Source organism: Camellia sinensis, chromosome 12 (genome assembly GCF_055761805.1).
Source record: "Camellia sinensis isolate YWXY chromosome 12, ASM5576180v1, whole genome shotgun sequence".
Lineage (NCBI taxonomy): Eukaryota > Viridiplantae > Streptophyta > Magnoliopsida > Ericales > Theaceae > Camellia > Camellia sinensis.
This window is the reverse complement of record NC_138972.1, coordinates 118,024,240-118,041,599: the sequence shown is the minus strand read 5'-3', so window position 1 is coordinate 118,041,599 and position 17,360 is coordinate 118,024,240.

Sequence of the window (17,360 nt, the reverse complement as noted above, 5' to 3'; positions counted from 1 at the left end):
CAACAAACATTTCTCACCCATGTACATTAGAGATAAAAATAGAATTTCAACATGGAGAAATACTGCATCTCTCTAATTTTGCCCCTTCAATTCTACTCATGATGACGTGGCTAAGACTCATATGAAGCGGTCTTACACTGCTCTCCTCTTATCTTTAACTCTTTCTAATTCCAGCTTATTGAGAGTGGAATTGGGAGAGGCAAAATTAGAGGAATGAATCATTTTTTATTTTTACATGTGAAGACATTTATGGGTTGGATATCGTGATGTAAAATTAATAGCTTGATAAATTTGAGAGAATTACCATTATTACTTGAGTTTTACTTAAGTACTTCACGAGACAATAAATAGCTCTTATTAAAGTTGACAATAATACTTTATTTTTCTTTTTCTTTTTTCAAATTATTATAATCTTTTACATTTATATATTGGATTCTCATAACAACCATATTTTCAATCAAAAAAGTAAAATAAAAAATAGCAACCGTCCTAGGCACAATGATTTATATGGAGATTTAGAATTAAAAGCTTACTAAATTTTAGAGAATCCCTATAGGAAAATAATATATAAGTTAAGAATTCACATTGAAATGTGTAAGTTTATTAACGTGTTGAACCTGAGATGTCACACCACAAAAAGGTGTTACACAGTCATTAGGCCAGGTACCCTAATTCATTCCCATATTACTTTAGTCGTTACTTAAATACTTCATAATACAATACCTTAAAAAAATACACATAGTACAATAAATGACTCTTATTAAAAATTACTATAATACTTGCATACATTTGGATGATGATAACAAAATTAATCAAAAAATGTTCGACATACTAGTTATGTACATGGAGTGAGAGTAATATCTTCTACATATGTGGGAGAATGATGTCATTTCTTTTGATTTTCTACATAATTAAATTGTATCTATGGTTTTAAATGAATTGCACATCATGCATGTCTCTCTTAAAATATTGCCCAAAACAATTGTAATGTGTATGGATGTTAGCTTTCAATTGTTTTATTGGGGCACTGCAAGAAATTGCACTTTTGGTGACTAATTTTTTAGTTGTCAAAAGTAAGATTTTAGTCATCGAAAAACTTTCCCGACTTAATATTTTGGTCACCGGATTTGTCGCAGGAAGATTGTCGAGGACGGTATTGGCAACTAAAAAATCTTTAGTCGCCAAAAGTCCTATAAATGGCGACTAATTTTTTAGTTGCCAAAAGAAAATGTATTGGCGACAAAATGATCTTTAGTTGCTGATTAGGCTAAATTGGCAACTAATCTGTTAGTCGCCAAAAGGTTTCAATTTAATTTAACATCACATTTTCAGCTACTAAAATTTTTGTTGCCAAAACTTGAGGTATCTAGGGCGACCAAAGTTTTAGTCATAAATTTTCTTTTTTGGTTCATCTAACTTTTTTTAGCTACTAAATGTTTAGTGGCCGAAAGTCCAATTTGTTGTTTAGCAACTAAATAGTTTAGTCGGCTAAAGTCTAATTTTTTTTTATTTAACTACTAAAATTTTAGTTGCCTATCATATAATTTTTAGGTTTTGGAGACTAAATATTTAGTCGCCAAAAGTTTTGTTCTTTTTTTTTTATTTTAAATTTTTGGCTACTAAATCATTAGTCGCATAAAGTCTTTTTTAAATGACTACTAAATATTTAGTCGCCAAAAGATTTGTTTCCATTTAATTCTTTTTTAGCTACTAACTATGTAGTCGCTAAAAATATTTAACACCATTTTTTATTATCAATTGTTTAGTCGCCAAAAACATCATTTTATATATATATTTTTTATATTTATTTTAATTAATTTGTCCACAACTTGTATGTATCCCATGCAACCTGTAACAAATATACAAAAAAAAAAAAAAAAAAAACAATACATGTATATTATCACCCATTCCATAATCTACATATATTTCACTTACAACCATCCAAACAAGAGAAAAACTTTTAATGTCAACATTGCATACAAACCAAGTATATTTCAACTCACAATAATAATTTCATACAAAACAAATAAAAGGAAAGAAGTTATTCAGTATAAGTTCAACCTGCCTGTAGGTTTTTATTACTTTCCTTCAAGTGCTGTGAGTGCTATAAGTACTAAGCAAGAAGCAAGGCTTTCGCGCAGTAGTTTTCTTGCAGAATTTAATCTTGAGAAAATAGCCAAGGATGTAAGGCAATGATGAAAAAAAGAAGCTCAACTCCAGTTTTGGTTCAAAAGAGAGGGGAAAAGAGAACCTTCCATGGTTATTAGCGGTAGTCTAAGGTTACATTTGAATAGCAGTCAGTGGAATCCTTTTTTCATTCTGAGTAAGTTCGACCTACAAAGGTAACGGAGCAATCTTCTGTGTAAATTAAATAATGAAACAAATCAAACAAAATAAATACATTATTTACCGAATTTATTTTACTGAATCGAATAAATAATTAAAAGATCAAGTCGAGTGTGTGACACTCTGTTTTTAAGACAGATTCTCCCCGCTACAGTGCTTACGAATAAATGACGTCTATCTCCCAGGATACAATGATCTTCACAAATTGTAGTAGCAGTCCAAACAATTTATACGGCGAACAAAACCTGTGTTCTATACTCTCTGAATTTTTTTCTCTAAAACTAGTATGAAGAATAATAATGCAAGAGAGCAAAATGAAGGCAAGAAAAATAATTTTCAGAATAGAAAATCTGTTGGAATGCCTTGGTATAAATAGACCCGAACAGGTCTGAAAAAAAAAATTTAAACAAGTGGGTTTTTTGAATGAACAGGTGCAATAGATAACTGCTTGGCAGTTTCTATCTGTTGGAAAACTGCTGGCAGATTTGAATTTGTCTGGCAGTTTTGAATCTGTCCAGGTGAAAAACTATTCAGATCGATTGAACTGTTGAGAATTTGGATTTGAAAATAGGTACACATTATGAACAAAAAGTTTTGAATTCAAATTCAATTTACATAGCGCAAAATTTAAATTATTTTTTTCAGCAAGAATTTTTGGAAAAAATTCAAATAAATTTTGTTTAAAAAATTAATATAAGAACCAACCCGACCCACATATGCGCCCGGCTCGACTGGCCGGTGGAATGGACGGCGGTGGTAGCGCGAGCGCGAGCGCGTGTGTGGTGGTTTTAGCTAAGGTTCCATTTGTCCATAACTCCTCCCTTCTACAAACTTGGGGTGCCCCTTGGGGCCCAACCCAAGTGTTGCCACCTAAAACTTATATGCACACATAAATTCTCTTAAGTTTCCAATGTGGGACAAGTCTTACAAAGAAACCCACATTTTAATTCTTTAAAAGTTCATTCCACGAACCTGAAAACGACGTCAAGTTCTCATTCATTCATAAATGGTTTTGACGAACCATCTTCACCGTGTGACTTGCCATGCGGCAAGGAACACGTCACCTCTTCAGACCCACCTCAAAAGACGTGTGGATCCCACTCAATTTTGGACTCAAAGTTGGCCCAAAATAAGCCTATAAAAACCAAATTTTTCAACAATCCCCCACATGAATGGAATTTGATGTAGAGAAAATGCAACAACATGATCTAATTACAGGAAGTACAGAAATTGAAAATATTCTGCAAATGATAGGTTGCTTTTGGCTTTAAACCTTCCCTTGTGAGACACTATCGGATTTACTAGCTAACCAATGAACATGATGCCTTGAACTGTTCAGCCGTTTGTGTAAACCAAGACAATAGAACTCATACAGTATATTACCAGACACAGTTTAGTTCTCACTATTGTGTTCATTTTTGCTCTGAACAACCTGGTCTTTCATAAGTGCTCTAGAGAATTGTAGCCCTTCACAAATCTCATAGAATCGGTCCAGTTCACACTCGCATAGATGATTCTTATGAAGAGTATCTTGCCATACTCCACTAGGTTTACCTAGATATAAGAATCATTAAAATTTTACTTAACCTAAAACGCTACAAACATCACTATTTCATCCTAGAAATGGGTAGGAGTTTGACTTCCTAGTGATCCTTCTGAGTTATACACAATTCGGTTGTCCCTTTAAACCTAGATCTTAGGATCTCTAGTCAACTAGGTTGGGTTGCCGGTGTGGTAACTCTTATTTAATAAACTTAAGTCCCATTACCTTCGATGAATTCTCAACTAATTTTCTTGCTAACTCTTTGGTTAGTGGATTCGCGATGTTGTCTTTAGACTTTACATATTCAACGGAAATAATTCCATTAGAGAGTAGTTGTCTAGCAGTGTTATGTCGACGACAAATGTGTCATGACTTACCGTTATATATATGACTCTGTGCTTTATCTATTGTTGATTGACTATCACAATGTATGCATATAGCAGGCACCGATTTTGGCCAGATTGGAATATCTTCAAGGAAGTGGCGAAGCCATTCTACTTCTTCCCCAACTTTATCTAAAGCTAAGAATTCTGATTTCATAGTAGACTTAGCAATGCAAGTTCGTTTAGAAGATCTCCAAGATACAGCCACCCCACCAACAGTAAAGACGTACCCATTGGTGGACTTTGAGTCTCTAGTATCCAATATCCAGTTTGCATCATAGTATCCTTCAAGTACTGCTGGATATCTAGTATAATTTAACCAAATATTACGAGTAAATCGGAGATATCTTAAAATCTTTATAATAGCTTTCCAGTGTTCTACTTTCGGATTACTCGTATATCTACTTAATTTACTTACTGCATAAGCTATATCTGGGCTAGTACAGTTCATCAAGTACATTAAGCTTCCAATAATTTGGGCATACTCTAATTGAGAAATACTTTCTTGTACATTCTTAGAAAGAAACAAATTAACATCCACAGGTGTTCTAGCAAGATGATCATCATCTTTGCTGAATTTGTCAAGTATTTTCTCAATGTAATGAAATTGTGACAAAGCATAACCTTCTGATGTTTTTGTAATTTTCATACCAAGAATTACATCAGTAATGCCCATGTCCTTCATGTCAAAATGTTTATTCAACATTTTCTTGGTAGTTTTAATCATGTCATTATTACTACCTATGATGAGCATATCATTCATATAAAGACATACAATCACATAACATTTGCTTGTGTTTTTAATGTAAACACATTTGTCACACTTATTAATTTTAAATCCATTTGACATCATTGCCTTGTCAAATTTCTCATGCCATTGCTTTGGCACTTGTTTTAAACCATATAATGATTTAACCAATTTACACACTTTCTTTTTTTTTCCTAGAACAGAAAATGCTTCTGGTTGTTCCATATAAATTTCTTCTTCTAACTCACTATTTAAGAAATCGATTTTCACATCTATTTGATGAATTTCTAGATTGTACAAAGATGCGATGGCAATTAGCATTCAAATGGATGTTATTCTAGTAACTGGTGAGTATGTGTCAAAGTAATCAAGACCTTCTTTTCGTCTAAAACCTTTTACCACAAGTCTTGCCTTATATTTGTCAATTGATCCATCCGGTTTCATTTTTCTTTTGAAAATCCACTTGTACCCAGGAGGTTTATAGCCCAGTGGTAAATCCACCAATTCCCAAGTGTGATTTTGCATGTTAGATTCTATTTCACTATTTACAGCTTCTTTTCATAAAGGAGCTTTAGGACTGGACATAGCCTCTTTAAAAGTTAAAGGTTCATTTTCTAACAAAAATGTTAGGAAATCTGGACCAAAAGATTTTAAGGTTCTAGCACGTTTACTACGCCTAGGTTCCTCTTCTTCATTTTGATCTATCTCTTGCTTTTGTTTTTGATCATGACTAGTAATAACATCATAAGATCTTTTATTATTACCAGTCTCTTGTCCAGTCTTATTTAGAAATATATGTTCAAAGAACGATGCATTCCGAGATTCAATAATAGCACTTACATGCATTTCAGAATGTTCTGATTTATGAATCAAAAATCGATATGCACTACTATTCTTGGCATAACCAATGAAATGTAATCAACGGTTTTAAGACCTATTTTAGTCTTTTTAGGACTAGGAATAGCCCCTTTAGCCAAACACCTCCACACTTTTAAGTATTGTAGGATGACACTCTCTCATGCCACAATTCATAAGATGTTTGATTCACTTTTTTGCGGGGTACTTTATTTAAAATATAATTAGCAGAAAGTATTGTTTTTCCCCTACAAATTCTGAGGTAATTCATAACTTATTAACACAGCATTCATCATTTTTTTTAAAGTCCTATTTTTCCTTTAAGCAATTCCATTTTGCTAAGGTAAGTAAGGAGGTTTGATGAATTATTTCATGTTCTTTACAAAACTCACCAAAAGGTGTTTCATATTCACCATCTTTATCACTTCTAAGTTTCTTAATTTTCTTACCAAGTTGACTTTCAACTTCATTCTTGAATTGAATGAAAGTTTTCAAAATTTCATTCTTAGTTCGAATTAAATAAATATAACTATATCTAGCATAGTCATTTATAAAAGTGATAAAATACTTTTTTCCACCTCTAGTTTGAATTGATTTAAAATCACAAATGTCACTATGAATTAATTCAAGTGATTCCGTACTTCTTTTAATTGAATGAAAATCAGTTTTGTATAATTTTGCCTCAACGCAAATTTCACATTTATGATTTGAATCAATGTCAAATTTAGGTAAACATTCCATATTAATTAATCTACGCAAAGTTCCATAATTAATATGTCCAAGTCTACCATGTCATAAATTTGAAGACTAAAGCAAGTAAGAAGAAGATGTATTTTTATTAATAACAAAGTGTACCACAGTCATTACATTCATTTTGAAAAAGCCATCAAACACGTAACATTTGCCTACATACATCCCGTTTTTGGTAAGTACAAACTTGTCACTTTCAAAAACTGTCCTAAACCCATTTTTACTAAACAAAGATCCGAAAACAAGGTTCTTACAAATGTTTGATATATGTAGCACATTGTTGAGAGTGAGTTCCTTTACAGATATCATCTTCAGAATAATCTTTCTTTGTCCTTCAACTTTAGAAGTCGAGGAGTTATCCATAAAAAGTTATTCACCGTTGTCCACTATAGAATAAGATGTGAACATCTTTTTGTCGGCACAGATATGATGAATAACACCATTGTCCACCCACCATTCTTTAGGATTTCCGACAAGGTTTGCCTCGGAAACAACTGCAGAAAGATTTATGTCATCAACACCATTGAAAATTTTGTCTACTTCGGTCATATTGGTTTGAGCAAGTTTCTTGCTTGTTCTTCTTTTGTTTTTGTTTTTGCCTTTGCTACGGCAATCTTTGGCCCGATGTCCCTCTTTGTCACAAATGTAACACTTGCCATTAAACTTGTACATTTTAGTTCCCCCCCCCCCCTTTAGAGCCTTGTGATGAACTTTCTCCAGAAAACTTCTGTTTCTTTGTTTTTGGAGCATGTTCCACCACATTTGCCTTAGACTCCATTGGACGCTTGCCAGCCCGCTTTTTAGAATTGTAGTTGTCCTCTTCAATCCTCAAACACACAATCAATTCTTCTAAAGACATTTCTTTGTGCTTGTGTTTGAGGTAGTTCTTGAATTCCTTCCAGCCTTGTGATAATTTCTTAATTAAGGCTGCAACTTGGAAGGATTCACTGAGAGACATGCCTTCTGTGTGAATGTCATACAGAATGAGTTAGAGATCTTGAACTTAGCTGATCACAGCCTTAGAATCAACCATCACAAAGTCCAGGAATTTGCTAATTATAAATTTCTTTGAGCCAGCATCTTCTATTTTGTACTTTTTTTCCAAAGACTCCCAAAGTTTCTTTACTGTCTTGATAGGACTGAAGATGTTGTATAATGTGTTGTCAAGTCCATTCAAGATGTAGTTTCAGCAAACGAAATCAGCATGTTTCCAGGCATCGACCGTAACAACCACTTGCCGGTCAGTTTCATCCTCTTTCAAAATAGGAACATCCTCACGGAGAAAACGAGCCAGGTTGAGAGTAGTAAGATAGAGCAACATTTTCTGTTGCCATATTTTAAAATCAATTCTTGAGAACTTCTCTAGCTTCTCACTGTGATTGACTGGCACAGTCACTACAGAAGGGGTTGGAGCAATTGCAGCCACCACACTAATACTTGTTTGAGCATTAGCTTGACCAGTTTCAGTAGCCATGAATCCTAAATTATAAAACAGAATTATAATTAGAATTTTATACTACACAAAAAATTAAACCATAACCACATAATTGAATTCTGTAAAATAAAAGAAACAAGAATTGTAACTTTTATTTTCAATTAATTTGAAAATAAAATAAAATTTTATTTAACCAAATTAATTTCACACAGAAAATTAAATTTCTGTAACACTTCAATAATTAAAATACTGAAACAGAATTTTAATTAATGAACACTCAAAAATTATTTCTGAAAATCAAAATTAATTTTTGACAAACTTCACAAATAAATATTCTGAATTGTTAATGACACCAGTATATTACTACTAGTTGTCAAAAAAAATACACAGTATATTACTACTATCTGTGAAACAGTATATTACTACTATTTATTTTTCCAACCAGAATATTATTTTGTAAAACCACAGAAAATAATTTCTGTAAAAAGAAGAAAGAGAAAAGAAAACAAACGAAAAATTCTGTATAAACAGAATAATTCGAATCTATCTTAAGATTGATGGAACAAACTTCTGTGTAAATTAAATAATGAAACATATCAAACAAATTAAATAAATTACTTACCGAATTTATTTAACCGAATCGAATAAATAATTAAAAGATAAAGTCGAGCGTATGACACACTGTCCTTAAGACATATTCTCCCCGCAACGGTGCTTATGGATAAATGGCGTCTATCTCCCAAGATACAATGATCTTCACAAATTGTAGTAGCAGTCCAAACAATTTGTACGACGAACAAAACCTGTGTTCTATACTCTCTGAATTTTTTTCTCTAAAACTAGTATGAAGAATAATAATGCAAGAGCGCAAAATGAAGGCAAGAAAAACAATTTTTCGGAATGGAAAATCTGCTGAAATGCCTTGGTATAAAAAGACCTGAACAGGTCTAAAAAACAAACTGAACAGGTGGGTTTTTTGAATGAACAGGTGCAACAACTGCTGGGTAGTTTCTATCTGTTAGAAAACTGCTGGCAGATTTGAATAAGTCTGGTAGTTTTGAATCTGTCCGGGTGAAAAACTGTTCGGACTGATTGAACTGTTGAGAATTCGAATCTAAAAAAAGGTACACATTATGGACAAAAAGTTTTGAATTTAAATTCAATTTATATTAGCGCCAAATTTAAATTAATTTTTCCCGCAAGAATTTTTGGAAAAAATTCAAATAAATTTTGTCTAAAAAATTAATATAAGAATTGACCTGACCTACAACCCACACCCGACTTGGCCGACTGATGGAACAAACGGCGGCGGCGACGCACGCGCGTGTGTGATGGTTTGAGCCAAGGTTCCATTTGTCCATAACTCCTCCCTTCTACAAACTTAGGGTGCCCCTTGGTGCCCAACCCAAGTGTTGCCACCTAGAACTTATATACACACATAAGTTCTCTTAAGCTTCCAATGTGGGACAAACCTTACAAGGAAACCCACATTTTAATTCTTTAAAAGTCCATTCCACGAACCCAAAAATGACGTCAAGTTCCCATTCACTCATAAATGGTTTTGAAGAACCGTCTTTACCGCGTGACTTGCCATGTGGCAATGAACACATCACCTTTTCATACCCACCTCAAAAGATGTGTGGACCCCACTCAATTTTGGGTTTAAAGTTGGCCCAAAATAAGCCTACAAAAACTAAATTTTCCAACAAAAGGGACAAAACAAATATAGTGTAAGCCTCAAAGTACACTCAGAGACACATAAATACAAATACAGAGACATCTTATCAAGCCAAAATAATAATAAAAATACAGATACAAATACAAATACATATTTCCTACTCTTATAGAAAAGCCAACTAGCCCCACACATATAACATAAACAGCTATAATTAAACCAAACCTAGCCTTAAGTCCCATCAAATGGGGTCAGCCACAAGAAGATGCTACAACTATTAGAGAAAAACTTGTAGTACAACAACACTATAATAAAGGCATGGCAGAGGAAGTAAAATCAATAGTCTTTATGACCACAGTCAATTACAAATCTGTTCCTCTCAATATGTAGAAGGCATCCGATTGCCAATGAAAAATATAACGCACAAGCAGCTAGACTGAATTTAATGACATTATCACAGCTCGTGAGGGACATTTGAATGAGAAAAAAAAAAGGATAATAAAACTTAAAACAACTCAATAGATTAACAATGCTTCTTATTCCAAACTATCTTTTATCTTAGATTAATCACAAACAAGTATCACCAGGACAAGAAAGGAATCAATGTAATACATAATAAAATGTAGAGTAGGGATAGCACAAAATCAACTCTAAATCAACATCCATATTTTATGAACTTTTGTGCTTAAAAGAAGGCTTTCAAAGTTTTCTTTGAATGATTGCTTTGGTCTAGTGCGTGCAAAGACAGTGAAGCTAGAATCTACAAGTTAGATTCATCTTTTAATATTGTCATCCATGGTTCAACTGAAAATCTTTGCTAGCAAAAAACAATTAAATATGATTCTCACAGTGGTTGAAAATGGAGAAAATTTGAGTGTGGGACAAAGGCGTTTTTGAGTCCAAAAAAATTCCTAAGTCTCTGTCATAGTGGTCTTCTAATTTTAGGCAACTTTCACTGCAAGTCAATTTAGTGGCTTCCTTCTTTGTCTTCTTATTTTATGATAGCACATTATATCAGTAGTCTTTCATCAGCTAAAACTGAATGTGCTCTTTATAGGTAAAAGGGCATTTATTTAAGTTTAATTATTTTAAATTTTTTGTCAATTAACTTAAATGAATGTATATAGGTCCTAGTCTCAAAACAAGTTGGAAGGAAATTGAATTGCATTTTCAAGTCATTAAGCTCTCTTTTTATACTTTTATTTTCTTCGCTTGTTATTTTCTTTGACTTGCTTTCTTGGAGATAATGGTTTGTTGGCTAATGTAGTGATATTGGCTAGGGATTTATCAACGTGATCATATCATTTTATTAATGTTCAAGCCACAAAGTGAATATATTCTATGAATCTTCTAAGTAGTAGATAAAGAGTACAAAAGTAATAGCTTCAGCTAAAGATGTTACACAAAATAGGGATTGAGTCTAAAATCACAGACCATTGAACAAGGCATGCAAGCACATTGGGTCAAATAGAGGAATAATATGGATAAAAAAAATAAAGACTAACTGAAATCCAACACAATTAAGGTCAATACCGAATGAGGACCCAAATGACATACACAAATTCAACACAATTCTAGGCTTTGTCATGTGTTGTGACCTACACAAATTCAACACCAGCATGGAACAGTAAACATGACAGAGCATTTTACCAATAGGAGACATAATTGCAAGTCCCAGGTTTACAAAAAAAAATGGAACACACACACAAACACACATTAGGTATAAGAAAAATAGAGACAACTTCAAGAAAAGAATTTTATTTATGTATCCCCTTATCTCTATCTTCAATAACAGAACCCAGTTTGTAAATATGCCAATTTCCTTAGCTTCAACATATACTGTAAAGCAATCTTTTTTAATTATGGGATTTTATTAGTTTAGTTATCCTATATATTAGATTGAGAGAGCTTACATATTTCCAACCAAGAATTTGTCAACTGCAGGAGCAAAATATATCTAACAGTGTATGAATTTAGAGCCAAAATCAAACCAATTCTTAATTCCTTTAATTTTTGTTTTTAAACCTAGCTCAATTTCTTCATCCTCTTTCTAATTTACCTATACGACATGCAAATTAAACCTGATTTCTTTCCAATTACATGAAATTGAGCCTAATCATTTCTTGATTTTAATTATTCGATAATTAATCTACCAGAATCAAGCATGTAATCCTTACCTAGAGTTCTTGATTGATAATATATTGATAATTTTCCCCTTCTCTTCTTTGTTGTTCTTCCTTTCTTTAACCTTAGCCTTTCCTCTAAGCTTTCCATCAAAATTTTCCCCTTATCTCTCTCTTTCTCTGTGTGTGTGTGTGAGTGTTCTCGCTTCCTTTATCTTTTTCTTTATTTCTCAAATGTTTTGAGTCAAAGGGATTTACATCACCTCTTGAGCTCCTAGCACACCCACACACCTATGCACTCCGTGGGTGAAGGATCTGCTTGAATTTTTTTTACTTTGTAAGTAAGGACACAAATAGATATACATCTACTTCAAGAAGGGGAAAAAGAATAAGAACAATTAAGACTCTTGGTTCATGCATAAACTACTATATTTTAGTTTATAAACATCATTTTACCCTTGAGATAATAATAAAAAATACTAAGAAATACGAAATAAAGTCATGTCCAAGTGTCCTTGACATGACAATTAGATAAATATGATGCTTACATCTTAAGGGTATGATCAGGAGTTAATAACTAAATTCATATATTATAATATTAGCAAGCTATGATAAGATATAGCAATATAACAGAAAATTCAAGGTCAATTGAGAAGATAATAGCATGTATAAAAAGAGAAATCAAGAATACCTAGTTCTACAATCGCATTCTCAATCATCTTAAATGATTCTGATCTCTTCTCCAATTTGAACTGCTCATCTGATGAATCTATAGTAACATCAATGTTGGTGGGGTATAACAACATAGAAGCCAATAATGCAACAAGCCAGAAGTCTTTGATTTCTCGAAAAAGCAAGCCTACACATACAGTAGGAGGAGATAAGACAGTGAACCTCAAAAACACCAGTCATTGAATTAGTTGACAAAGTGCTTACGATAAGTTAATTAATCAATTCAATGATAGTGTCATTTGAATAATTTTTTAAAAAAAAAAAAAAAAAAATCATCTCAATTGTTTTGCAGCATTAACAGGGCCACACACTCAACCAAATGAGAGCAAAGTTGTTCATGTGAAACAACAAACTCTAAACACATTATAGTCATTGAGTTCCTATGCAATCTATAATCTATTACATTTATAACCTCCCAATTGCATTTTTTTAATAGAAGTGCATCATAATAGTTCTGGTTCAAACTACCTCTTAAAGAGTTAACAACACCCATGTAGGCTAAGTCCTTAAGACTAAAATCAGCAACTAAAAATATGAAAATTTCCAGAACTTCAAAATTGGTGACAATGTCACTTAGTAAACACTTGAACCTAAAAAATATGCATACGTATCCTGACCACCAACATCCCAAACTGTGAAGCTAATGTTCTTGTACTCTACTGTCTCAACGTTGAATCCTACAAGAAACAAGACTCTTTTAAAGTCACAATGAAGGATGAAAAAAAAATAATGGCAGCTTGGTTAACCAAATGTAACTGCTAAAAAAATTCATTTATAAGCAATGATGAACTAATTCCACTAAACAACCATGTTTACCAACTTCATTAAATGAATCTTTCGGTGTTACATAGATTTTTTACAACTAGAACCATTTTAAGTATTTCAATGAAACTAGAAAATTATAACTAGTTTCATCAATTAGATCTTTTGCTATATAGATTCATGAATACCTAGAATCATCAAAACCTTGTCTATTTCCCTAGAAGTAAAGGATTACACAACACATTGTCTTCACATTATTTATCTAAAAACATCAAAATCCAACACGAAGCCAGTCTTCAAATTCACTCCTCAGTCCTTACTATTGCCAACATTGCTTTCTGTCATATATGCTTACATAATATTGTCTCACTATGTCTCATCTTGTCTACAATCACATTTGAACCAACATATTGAATACAAAGATTGACAATTTTAGTGTAACCAATAGATCTCTAATATCAAACATAACTAACAAAACTATATCAAAATTTAAATACTGAAGTTATGCTTTATATTGCACTAGCACAGTAGCACTCAAGTATCAGTGTGACTATAATTTTAGTCTTTTAGACAAGTGTCAATCAGCATAATGTCTGATCAAATTTGTTAGTACTTCGTTATTCCTGCCTCCCATTTAATCAACATTCTATTGGTTTGAGAATTGGCAGTATGAAGTCTAATCTAAAGAGGTTGAAATCTCAAGATTGTAGTAAGAGATGCATTTAATGGCATATTGTCACGACCCAAACCCGTCCCTATGGGTTTAGCACCGTAACCGGCCAGTAATCCGAGATTACCGAAGGCCTACTTAATAGTAAGACAGTAATACAGAGTACAGGGCTGGCGGAAGCCAAAACAGTAATTAAAAGATGTCCAATGAGCTGTGACAGTCTGTATGCAAAAAGACTTTTTTAAAACATATTCACATTCAGAACAAAACAGTACTATACATACATATACAAACATTTGGGTTAGGGACCAAATTCCTACCATAACAGTACAGTACAAGTCTATACAGTCTATACAATACAGAGACAGAAAGGGGGAATCTAAAACACCCCGAAACAGCCTTAGCTTGGCAGCACTTGGAACCTCAAGGTGAGGCACGATGGTTGGCTTGACAAAACAAGAGCTAATCCGACGCTCCTAGCTCCGGGCCGGTGCCTGAACACCTATATATATATATAAACAGTAAGCTAAAGCCCAGTGAATAACATATGCGTAAAGAGGTTAAGAATGAATGTCCTTTCAGTATTGAAAACAGTTGTTTATCAGTATATCAGTCATTCAGTTTGTGGCTCATAATTCATGCCATAACAGTCATTCAGAAACTATAATAGTCATATGTGGTACATCCAATAGCAAAACAGTACAGTAGGTCTTAACAGACCGAGCAGTCAATGATGGCCATCATATCGGTAAACAGTAGTGGTTCCAAACATGGAACCGACAGAGATCTCTATAACAGTAGCCGTAACAGTTCAGTAACAGTAAATTGCTATGGATGCCACGAATACAGTTCACAAATAGGACAAGCATTCATTCAGTAAACAGTGTCATTTCATAAAGCAGTACAGTCATTTGTTCAGAAAATAATCTCAATTGAACATATCTTTACAATATTGTTACTCATAGAGCACTGGGCTATAAGCAGCTAGAACGTCCTCGGATGTCAACTCTATACAGTTACAGAACGAACGCACGCTAAGCTACACAGTTGGGAAATAATAACTTAATCCCTAATTTGCCTCGGTGTGGTTCTACATCAATATCCTCGTTAAGATGCCTTAAACTAGGCCTAGGAGTGCCTAGGATGAAATGAGGATGCAAAGATGCACTTTAAAACACTTTTCAGAATTTTCAGAAAACAGGGGTCTCGCTCGAGCGTGGCTTTCTACGCTCGAGCGGACATACAGACAAATGAGCTCCGCTCGAGCGTGACTTCCGTCGCTCGAGTGGACTGTAAGCTACAGTAAAAGTACTGGATGCACAAAAATCACGCTCGACGGGCGCTCGATCCACGCATGAGCGTGAGACACAAGTCCTCGCTCGAGCGTGAACTCTCTCGCTCGAGCGTGAACTCTCTCGCTCGAGCGGACTGTAAACACATGCAAAGTATTGGATACACGCATTTCACGCTCGAGCGCCACTTTCCTCGCTCGAGCGGACTGCATGAACACAAGGCGTACGCCTCGCTCGAGCGTGGAGTTCCTCGCTCAAGCGTGAGTCCAAAATCTGAAATATCCAGATTTGAACCTCAAGCTCAAAACTCAACTCTAATGCATCAAAACTCAACCTCTTGGGCCTATTTTCTGGAAAAACACTTTAGACCCATAATATAACATGTTTTGAAGATCAATTTGTAAAATCAAAGCCCAAGGATAAGTCAATTAAACACTATTTTCAAATAAAACATCAAGAACATGATGAACATGCAACATGCATGAATTTAATCAACTTCAAAGCTTCCAAAGCATGATCAAATGAGTTAATTCACTCTCAAACATGATGAATTCATGGACTATAACCCAAATATGGACATGCATGCAATAATTCCCATGAAAACAACTCTAAACTTTAAGAAATGCGCATGCATGCATGATTCAAGCTTCAATTCAACCATCTTAAACCAATTTATGACCTTAGACTCCTAACCACCATGAATCATGCAAGATATGACTCAAATGCAAGCTCAAAAAGATGGTTCTCCTACCTTAGACCTTGAATTACAAGTGTAGAAGCTCAATTATGCAAGACTCCTTCAAATTCTCTAAATTCTCCAAGCAATTGGTTGAAATCAAGCTTTTCTCTCTCTCTCTCTCTCTCACTCTCTCTAGTCGGTTGAGCTCAAGAAGATGGCTGAGGAAATGTTGTATGTCTAAGTGTACTCAAGCCTCAAGGTGTTGGAGAAAGAGGCCCACTAGCATGGCAATTTGGTGAATAAGTCCAACTTATATAATTTAACATTATTAAATCTAATTTAATCATACCAAATCACATTTCAATTAAATATACCATAAAATCACATAAATGTTAATTAACATAAATCACTAATCAATTTCAGATTCGACCGCCGATAAGGCCTTCAATTTGCAATTTAAACATAATACATGAACAAATAATTTAACAGTCAAACAGATAGACATGCATTTAAACTAACACACTCAATCAATTAACTCAGAATTTCAATCAATTCAATTACTTATCATGATTAGTCTCAGTTTAGCAGTAATCAGTAGTGTTATCAGTAAACAGTAGTGAGGGTTGTCACACATATTATTGGTTTAAACAAATCATTGGTCATAAAGAACTGAGCTCTGCACATACATCAAAACCAAATTAAAAACAAATAAATAAGAAATAATGATACAATGCATTTCTCTGCAGGTTCCTAAAGGTTGCATAAGATTAAAAACTAATCCAAGTAAAACAAAATATGAGGCCTAGAATAGAACATCGCAACTGAAAAAGGTAATGCATATTAAGAAAATAAATTGAAAAAAAAAATAGAAGCCAAGGACATCTTACATCTTGCCAAAGCCCGAGAATCACTGCCCAAAGGTTAAAAGTCTATTCCAGCTAACTTTACAAAAGTGGAGAAGTTAACATGAGTTGTCAACCTAACATGATGACCAAACTCCTGCAGGTAAACACAGAATCAGCTTACATCAATACAAACACTAATGTTAAAATATATATATATATATATATATATATATGAATAACAACAACAATACTAAAAAATACTGGTAATAGTATCTTCCTCCCGTAAAAAAGGAAGTTGAGGATACATGAGATTAACCTAAGTACCTAATTTTTTACCCTGCCGAATGTAATGTAAAATAAGACATTTATTAAATACAGTACTAAGATTAGGCATTAAAGCCACATAATACAAGTTTACACAATTTTTCTTCCTTTCTCTGCTTCTTGTTGCTTCCCACTTGTTTTAAATACTTAGATATACTTAACTGGGGCTTCAAACTTTTAAGATTCAGGCTTGATTTT